Source organism: Dipodomys merriami, unplaced genomic scaffold, assembly GCF_024711535.1.
Source record: "Dipodomys merriami isolate MVZ:Mamm:240054 unplaced genomic scaffold, mDipMer1.0.p SCAF_219, whole genome shotgun sequence".
NCBI classification, from domain to species: domain Eukaryota; kingdom Metazoa; phylum Chordata; class Mammalia; order Rodentia; family Heteromyidae; genus Dipodomys; species Dipodomys merriami.
In genome coordinates this window covers 1,696,664-1,706,745 of record NW_027203593.1, presented here as the reverse complement: position 1 = coordinate 1,706,745, position 10,082 = coordinate 1,696,664, and positions in this window count along the sequence as shown.

Sequence of the window (10,082 nt, the reverse complement as noted above, 5' to 3'; positions counted from 1 at the left end):
CTTACTCTGATTAACAAATATTTACTTTTGAGAAATTAAATATTATAGATACTTCATAGTTTTATCTTCTACCAGAATGTGTCTACTTTTTCTGTTGACTTTTAAAAATGTAACGCCTCATTGGAAACTGCATCTATTGCAGCTTTAAATAAAACACAAACTGGTACTGTTTTGAATGTCTCTGGTATGGCATGTTCAGAATTTGAAAATGAGTAGATAGTAGTCATAAGAATGTTGAAGATCATACCTATTCTGTCCTCTTAACAATTAGTAAGTTTTGAAAGTTAGAATTGAACTGTTTTCTAAGTTAGTATGAGAAAAGATTAAAAATGTTTTTTTTTTCAAAATAATGGCAAGCATATTCTGAAAACATTGTATAGTTTGATAACATTCCAGTTGATGTTCCCTGATAAAGAAAGGGGTAATTAATTCAAATTAGCAGCCAAAATGTTCATTTTTTTAAAAAGGTAATACACATAGAATAATATTTACTATACCAATACAGTGAAATTAAATTTTATGCAACTCGTTTTTAAATTTAATTTTATTGTCAAGGTGATATATAGAAGGGGTTGTAGGAATTGTAAAGTAGTGAATACATAACATGTCGAACTTTTTACACCGTCCCTCATTTTTCTCAGACTTTTCCTTCACCCTAATACTCCTGACAAGTTGTAATGTAAATTTCCAACATGTTGTCTTGTGAGTATTGCTATTGCATTGGTTTGCCCTTTGTCCTTTGTTTCACCATTTTGTTGTGCCTTTTCCCTTGCCAAATTAAGATAAATGTATAGGGCTGGGAATGTGGCTCAGTGGAAGAGCGCTTGCCTTGCATGCCTGAGGCCCTGAGTTCGATTCTTCAACACCATATAAGCAAAAAGAAGAAAGCCGGAAGTGGGGCTGTGGCTCAAGTGGTAAAGTGCTAGCCTTGAGCTGAAGAGCTGAGGGACAGCACCCAGGCCCAGAGTTCAGGCCCGATGAACGGACCCAAAAAAAGAAAAAAAAAGATAAATGTATATACAATGCATAGGATACTGAAATAAAATACAGCAGGGGATAAATCATAAGGGAAAACACAAAAGAAAAAAGAAATCACATAGTACATTAAAAACAACAACCACAAAGAAAAACCTCTATTTCAATATCCAGGAGTTCATTTTGCTCAGCATCATCTTATATGTTCATATATACATAGCTGTTGAGAAATTCTGTTCGTCTGCTAGGACTATCCTAGACATTTCTTAGTTGTTACAAATGAGGAAAACCATGGAATCTGTTTCTTTATGGCTTGTTTATTTTACTTAGTAGGATTTTCCCAAGTCTTTCCATTTCCTTATGAATTGGAAGCATAGAATTCCACCGTACATATATAAATCACATTTTTTCAATTCGTTCATCTACTGAGTGGCATATTGGTTTAAACATGATTGCATTATTTGGTATAAAATTATGCCTCCAGGAATTAATCACAGGAGGAGACTTAGTAAAGTATTAATTAATCAATTACCTAAATTTATTGCTTACAATCATATACTTGAATGACTAGCTAATTAGTAACTTAATTAATACATTTCAAACATTATATTAGTATTCCTATAGATAGGAACAAGTTTCCTAGGATCTTCAGCCATGTGTAGGTTGCAGTCCCGGGATCGAACTCAGGGCCTAGGTGTCTGGGTTGGACTCAGGCTTCACTGACAGACCCCAGCCTTCATCCATGGAAGGTCACATACAATTTTCAAGCCAAGTCATTGAGACCCAGGAGGGTCACAGTGCTAAGGAAACAAAGGTAAAACTGTTATATAAAACTTGGATGTATATCGGAATGCATTTCTTAGGATCTCCCACCATTCGTAGGTGGCAATACTGAGATTCGTGCCCCAGGCCTAGGTTGCTGGTTTTGGCTATGGCTTCCATGATAGTCCACCAAACTTCAGCAGTAGAATGTCATGGACAATTTTTGGGCCCTGTCATTTGGACCCAGGATGGTTGCAATGCAAAGGAATAAACTATGTAAAACTGCCTTCTGGGACTTCTCAGTTTTATCCTTCTCTTTTTTCCCCCTTCTCTTTTCCCCCCCTCTCTTTTTTCTCCTTTTTTTCGGTATTGGGGCCAGAACTCTGAATCTGGGTGCTGTCCATCAACTCTTCAGCTCAAGACTATTGCTGTACCACTTGAGGAATAGCACTACTTCCAGGTTTTTTCTGTTTACGTGGTACTGAGGAATAAAACCCAGGGCCTTAAGCATGCAAGGCAAGCATTCTAATACTGAGCCACGTTCCCACCACTTCTCCTTTTTTTTTTGCGAGTCCCAAGATTTGAACTCGGGTCCTACGATCTGAAGATGGGCTGTGGGTCCAGAGGCTGCACCCCAGCCTAGGATGATAGAAGCTGAGGCAGAGTTGCCACGAGCTGAGATCAACCCCAGGCCTGGCCAAAAAAAATTAAGAACCTGGCTTGGAATTTACACCATTTTTCTGGAAGGCCTGGAATTTGAACTCAGGGCCTGTGCAATTCTGTGTCACTGTGGGGCAGAGGAAGCTCACTGTCATTGAATACAACAATTTCAGCCCAGTTTCCAGGGCCCGAATTCAAGCCCCAGCACCGATAAAAATAATATTCATATATGACATCTATTTACATACATGGGTTTACTCCATATGATATTTATTACCCTTATTTTTATTTTATTTAGTATTATTACATATATAACATTTATTTCATTTATTACATCTAATCACGTGTATATATTTACATATGGGTTATACTATGCATCACACTGAGAGCCACGATTTTCACAGAGAAGAAAAAATGTGTCAAAATTTACTGCTGACTCCACATATAAAATTTTGGCCATGCTTGGATTTGGACTCACAGCCCACAATGCCCAATTCATGAAAAAAAATCCTTTGGCAAACTGGGCTGCCAGCCAGTTCTGAGGACCTGGGAACAAGCCATAGTAGTTGCTGATAGATATAGATAAATAGATGTGTAGTTTGCTATATATGAGAGAGAGACAATGTGAGGATATTAAATTATATATATTATGAATTATTATTAAATTATGCTTCCATTTAAAGAAGTATCATGGTTGAATACTTATTGAAGCATTCATGTAAACGTAGTCAGTATTCCTTAGTTGGGACTATTACACCATATTGCTAGAATGGAAGACATAATCCAATACTTTTTGTGTGACATTCTATAAGAGAATCATGAGCTAACTGCAAATATAATTGTTACTTTTATAACATTCCATTAAGCATTCATATGAATAATGAAGATTTTCTCAAGATCTCCCTCCATTTGTAGGAGGCAGCCCTGGCAATCAAACTCCAGGCCTGGGTAGTTTACTTCAAAATGCAAACCATTAGAATGACACTGTGAAGATTTCAGTTTGTCACAATGAAAAAAAGGACAAGAAGAAAAGAAAGCCAGGTGTCATTTGTGCCATCTGTAATCCTAGCTCTTCAGGAGTCTGAGAGGTAGAGAATGCCAGTTTGAATTCAGCCAGGACAGGAAAGTCCACAGCACTGTTATTTCTGTGGGATCACAGAAATAAAAAAAAATTGTCATGAGTGGGGCTGTGGCTCAAGGAGTTCAGGGAATGTGCCTAGGCTCATAATACAACCCTGGATGTGCCAAAAAAAGAAAGTCACTCCATGTCTCCCCATATACGTATGCATGTATTTCTATCAGTGAAGGTCCAGAATCCTTAAGATGAAAGGCACCAAGCTAGGAAATTTGCTTTGAATAAAATGATTTCATAGCAGGGACAGTGCTTTCAAGACAGTGCATGTTCCAGGGCTCCCCTCACTGATCCCAGTGTAGCTTGAGGTTTTCTCCACACCAAGGACTGTTGGAGGAAGTCTGGCATCCATGGCTCGAGCCCTATGACCTCTTGAGTGCACCATGGAACCAAGCAGGCCTTCACAAAAGGCAGGAGAGAAGGCTGGATGGACACTGAATTGTGCCTTCCTCCTCAGGGGGCTGCCATGGCTCTCAAGGCTCCTTTGGTGTGGCATGAGACCATCACCTCACTTCTGTTTCCTGGCTGAAAGTTCGGCCCATGCCTGTGTCACCTCACTCCTGCTTCCGGTCTGGGTGGGTAAGGACCATGTGCCTGTGCCACGCCAACCCAGTAGAGTCTGCTTAGCATGGGAAACCATCTATCAGACCATGATAGGGGCTTCAAGACCTATCTCTGAGTTTTGGGACTTCACCGAAGTCTACCTCAGAGAATGGGGCTTTACAGAAACCTATCTCCAAGTTTTGGGACTTCACCGAAGTCTACCTCGGAGAATAGGGCTTCTAAGAGGCCTACTCCTGGGAAAAGGCTGGAAAAACCCCTGGGAAAAGATGTGTTTCTGTCTTTCTTCTCCTCATAAGAGTGCCTATCAATCTTTTACTGTTTCTGCTGTTCATTGTACTTACTCATTGTCAACGTTCCCTTATTCAAAGCTCTTTCTTAAGAGTGTTGACGACTCCAATATCTGATGAGTGTCTTAAAAATATGACTAACTCACCAGAGTTAAGTGCTACCCTGAAACCCCTCTTATGGAGGCTAGTAGACAAGTTATAAGTAAATATAAAAGTATTGGGGGTTTCACAAAGTCACTCCAGCAGAAGGAATTGTAAGAAATTTACAAGAAGCTGTAGGCGCAGCTAGAACAGAAGGAATGTATGGCAATTGCTGAGATAACTACTTAGGAGAAAGAACTTCCTGGTACTCTCATTTACTAAGACACTTGCTAGATCTAGGCCTCCATAACCTTATTATTAAAGGAGGAACAGGAAAAATCTTATGGGATAATTAAGGCCTCTATAGAAATAAGGTAATGGTGAGATGGTGAAAAACATCGAAACCCATTATATTTCTTAGAGATAAGCCGGAAACAAGTGCCTTTCAGGCGACCAGCTGGTGACCACCTAAGAATGAAGCCCTGCAGCAAGATTGTGTAAACTTTTGCCCTTTCAGGCGACCAGCAGGTGACCATCCAAGAACGAAGCCTTGCAGCAAGATTGTGTAACCTTTGCCCCTTTTCTTATGAAGACTTCTGTTATAAAAGTTTGTTATCCTCTGCATTAAATCGCACTCAGCATCCACTCCTAATGTGTGTGAGTTGTCTGTTTGCCATCTCCCCATCCTATTCCAGGTTCCTCCCCTAGGTATCCTCCGTCGTCCCGACAGAACCCGGTCCGCGGCATGCCTGTACCACCTCACTCCTGATTCTGGTCAGGGTGAGTGGGGGCTACATGCTTGCACCACCACACTGCTGCTTCTGGTCTGGCTGAGTAGTTGTTGTGTATCTGTGTCACCTCACTCCTGCTAACCCTCCTGGAGAAGAGGGAGTAAATGGGGTAAGTGGGGGCCGCATGCCTTTGTCACCTCACTCCTCCTTCTAGTTTGAGTGAGTGGGGGTCTCATGTTTGTGTTACCTTACTCCTACTTCTGGTCTGGGTGAGTGGGGCCATGTGTCCATGTCACCTCACTCCCCTTTCTGCTCTGGGTGAGTAGGGGCGACTTGCCTGTACGACCTCACTCCTGCTTCTGGTCTGCATGAGTCAGTCTTGGCTCAGAGCTACTTCATCCCTCCAGATGCTGTTACCAGCAGGGATTGCAGCCCAAGCCAAAGGTTAGGCTTTTCTAATTCCATAGCATAGCAGGGCATTAAGGGATTAGGATGGCACCTTGCTAGGTTTGAGAACTCTGTTATAAAATTGTGTGTGTGTGTGTGTGTGTGTGTGTGTGTGTGTGTGTGTGTGTGTGCGCACGCGCGTGAGTGCACATTCGCATACATATGCCTGTGCGCTTGTCTTGGGGTTTGAACTCAGGGCCTGAGGTCTATCCCAGGGGTATTTGATCAAGGTAGAGCTCTACTTTTTGAGACATAGTTCAACATACAGATGTTTTTGTGGATAAGTGGCACTAAAAGTCTTCCAGATTTTGCTGTCTGGGCTGGCTTTAAACCACTATCCTCAGATCTCAGACTTTTCAGTAGCTAGGATGTGTAGGTGTGAGCTACTGGAAACACTCTATTTGCTCAATTGCCATCCAGAGAGAAATGTGCGTGGTAAGCGGTCTGGAGGAAAAAGAATTGAACTCTTTCAATGATCAGTGGTGAAAATACTCAGGTTCTGGCTCAGCGTTGGCGGACCAGGCCTGTAATCCTGAAATCTGAGAGTTGCAGTTAGAAATCAGCATGTGGAAGACTGAATTGTTAAGACTCTGTATCTCCAATGAACTACCACAAAACCAGAAGTGGAACTGAAGCTCCAAGTTGTGGAGAATCAACCTTGAGCGTAAAAACCTCAGGGACAGCACTCAGGTTGTGAGATCAAGTCCAGTGACAACAAAAACAAAACAACACAAGAAATATACCTGGGTTCTTCAGTAAAAGTTTACCTTTTCTTTTTTGGATTTTGTAAATCATTCTTTTTTTTATTGAAAATACCATACAGAGAGGTTACAATTACATGGGCAAGATAATGAGTACATTTCTTTTCCTTTTTCTTTTTTTTTGGGGGGGGGGGTCCGGTCATGGGGCCTGAACTCTGGGCCTGGGTGCTGTCCCTCTGCACTTCAGCTCAAGGCTAGCACTCTACCACTTGAGCCACAGTGCCACTTTGGCTTTTTTTTTCCTGCTTAGGTGGTGCTGAGGAATTGAACCCAGGGCCTCATGCATGCAAGGCAAGCGCTCTACCACTGAGCCACCTTCCCAGCCCATGAGTACATTTCTTATCAAGCATTGTTGCCTCCTCCTTTGTTTCCCCTTCCCATCCCTTCTCATCCCCACCCCTGCTAAAGTTGTAAAGTTCGTTTTATGACATAACAATTTGTACATCTCATTGTTGCAATGAGTCCACCTGTATCACTTTTTAAACAACTTGTTTTTTCCCTTCCCTCCACAAATTATATCAACATCAAATACCATGAATACAGATGTTAGGTGAAAAGTTTATCATTATAAATATCTCTTTCTCATTGTATTTAGCTCTGTCATAGGTGCATGAATCATAAGAGAATAAGAAGCTTGGCTAAAAGAATATAGGTAGCATTGGTTTTGTGTGTGTGTGTGTGTGTGTGTGTGTGTGTGTGTGTGTGTGTGTGTGTGTGTGTGTTTGGCAGTCCTGAGGCTTGAACTTATGGCCTTCATCTCTTGCTTGGCATTTTTTCCATCAAGGCTGGTACTCTGCCAGTTGATCTACAGCTCTACTCTCAGATTTGTTTTTATTGTTAATTGGAGATAACAGTTTTACATACTTTTCTACCTGTGATGGCTTATTGTAGATCGTGACTATTTGGAATGTGTAAAAAATGTGTGTACAGATAGCTCTACCATAAGGCTGACTTATGTTTCTTCAGGTGTATATATAGGTTTTCTTGGGTGGAACTTCCACACTGATTTCTGTTGTGGCTACACTGATTCACTAATTTGCCAACATTGTGTAGAGTACCTTAACCCCACCTCCTTTCTGGTATTTGTGTTTTCTTTGATAATAGACATTCTGATTATGTAGAGATGGAACATCAACATAGATTTGATTTGCATTTCCTTGATTACTAAAGATGTAGAATATTTTTCGGGTATTCCTTAGACATCTATAACTTTTTTGGACCTATCTAGTCAATTCACTTGCCTATTTATTAATAAGATTATTTGATCTTTGGGCATTTCATATTTATTTATTTATTGTGAAAATACAATACAGAGAGGTTATAATTACATGGGCAAGGTATTGAGTACATTTTTTATCAAGCATTATTGCTTCCTCTCATGTTTTGCCTTCCCATCCCTTCTCATCTCCCACCTTTCACCCTCCACCTTCCCAATTTCCCCAGGCCAAAGTTCTAAAGTTCGTTTTTCACATAACGACTTGTGCATTTCATTGTAACAATGTGTCCACCTGTATCTCTATTTAAACGATTTGATTTTTCCCTTCCCCTTCACAAATTATACCAACATCAAATACAGTGAAAACAGGGTCATAATTATATTAAGTGAAGTTAGCCAGGCCCAAAGAAACATAGGTCCCTTATTTGCAATAACTAGTAGATATGTTTGAAAGAAGCAGGAAAGAGCAGATAAGTTGATGTTAGGTGAAATGAACCCCAAGATAAAGATTCAAACGGTTCTTCTTTCTTGAGATTGTTTCTAACATATTTAGAAGATGATTTTTTTTATTGCTTTGCATGTCCCTCCCCCACGGGTGTTTAATTTTTTGAGTTTATACATTCTAGATATTACGATTTCTTCCATTACACAAAAGGCAGGAGATTAGGCTTATTTTACTTATTGTTACCAAAAGATGCCTTGTAAGTTTCAAATTAATTAATCGATGATCAAATTAAAAAGGTCATGAAGGATTTGACTCACAGAGCAGAGTGCTCACCAACAACTTCTGAACTGACTTCAGTGTCTACCAAAAAAGATATACTGTAGTATTTTAAATCAACAATAGCTAATCAGCTGCATTTTTCAAAATATGTAATTCTAAATATTTCACTAATCTTTACAGTAAAACTATTGCAAATTTTAGCACAAGCTAAAAATTTTAGGTTCTATATTTTTTCCTTGGTAATCATTCAAACTAGCCAAACTGAAAAGAAAATACTATTTTGGCTGGGTGCTGGTGGCTCACGTCTGTAGTACTAGTACTCAGGAAGCTGAGATCTGAGGAATTCATTTCAAAGCCAGTCTAAGCAGGAAACTCGGTGAGACTTACCTCCAAATGACCACCAGAAAACCAGAAGTGGTGCTGTGTCTCAAGTGGTAGTGCGCTCTCCTTGAGCTGAATAGCTCTGGGACTGCCCCCAGGGTAAAAGTTCAAGCCCAACGAACAACCAAAAAGAAAAAAAAAAGAAAAAAAAAGAAATTAAGAAAAAACAACTTTGTATAAAGTGGAAGAATCTCCAAGTATTTATTCAAGTTTTTAATGCTTCAGGCAACTGTTTTCATTAGGCCGAAAGTGGACAATTTATATTTGTCATTGTGATAAACTTGCTACTCTGTGGTTGTTTTCCCCCTATTTATAGTTTCATTCACCTAACATTATGGAAGATGAAAAGTCCATCAAGGACAAGACACATTATTTGGTAAAAACTGGTCAGTGAAAATGACTATTGCATTCTAGTACTTTGGCAAAGAAACTGTGATCTTCCTTCCCTCCCCAGGATTTTAACAATGAAAAATATTGTCTTGATTTTTCCAAGAAGTCAAGAAGACAACTCATATTCAAATAATTAGAAGATAATGAAAAGAAAGTTTAGGATGCATAATACGTTTAATTTTGAACCTTCCTTACAAGAAACTTCCAAGAAACCTAGCACACATTGGTAATAGATATTCTTATCAAAGAGCCCAGGTGCCTCACACCTACAGCTTCCAACTCAGGAGGATGAGATCTTGGATTGAGATTGGAGCCAGCATGGAAAAGCAATAATTGCATGGATGATGGCCCATGCTGTTAGATCATATGTCTTTTCCTCTGATCCTCCAATGTGAAACTTTCTCCCCAGATCACCATCCTTCTGATTTTTTGACGTTTTCATTGTGATTTCTGGTTTTCTCCCTCAGCATGAAATGTACATGGAGGCAGGCCATTTGCAGTTGTATTCACATCTGTTTCTGCAGTTGTCTACAACAGTGCTTGGTCCTTAGTTCTTAGGAGCCTTGTGTGGAGATGAGCCTGCTCTGCTCATGAAATCTCAGAATTCAATCAGGAAAGCTCATAAAGCTGTGGTCTTGTGGTCAATCGTCATTTCTTCTATTTTTTTTCCTCCCTGTGTATCTAAGTCCACATAAGGGTGAGATCAGTGCCTGACACCTAAGGTTTGTGATGGCAAAGATGGCCGTGACATCACAGAAGTTTATTGTGAATCTGCAGGAAGACCTGACAACTGAAGGACCCAAACTGGTAGGCTCCCACTTCCTGAAATACATTCCACAGCTCTGCAATCAAACAAGCATTCACTCTCTGCTGGACTCAGACTAAGCATATGGTTTGCTTTCCTATTTAAAATAAAAAATTCAAGACATGCCTTTTTTGATATGTTATTGCATTATTGAACTGTCCCTCCA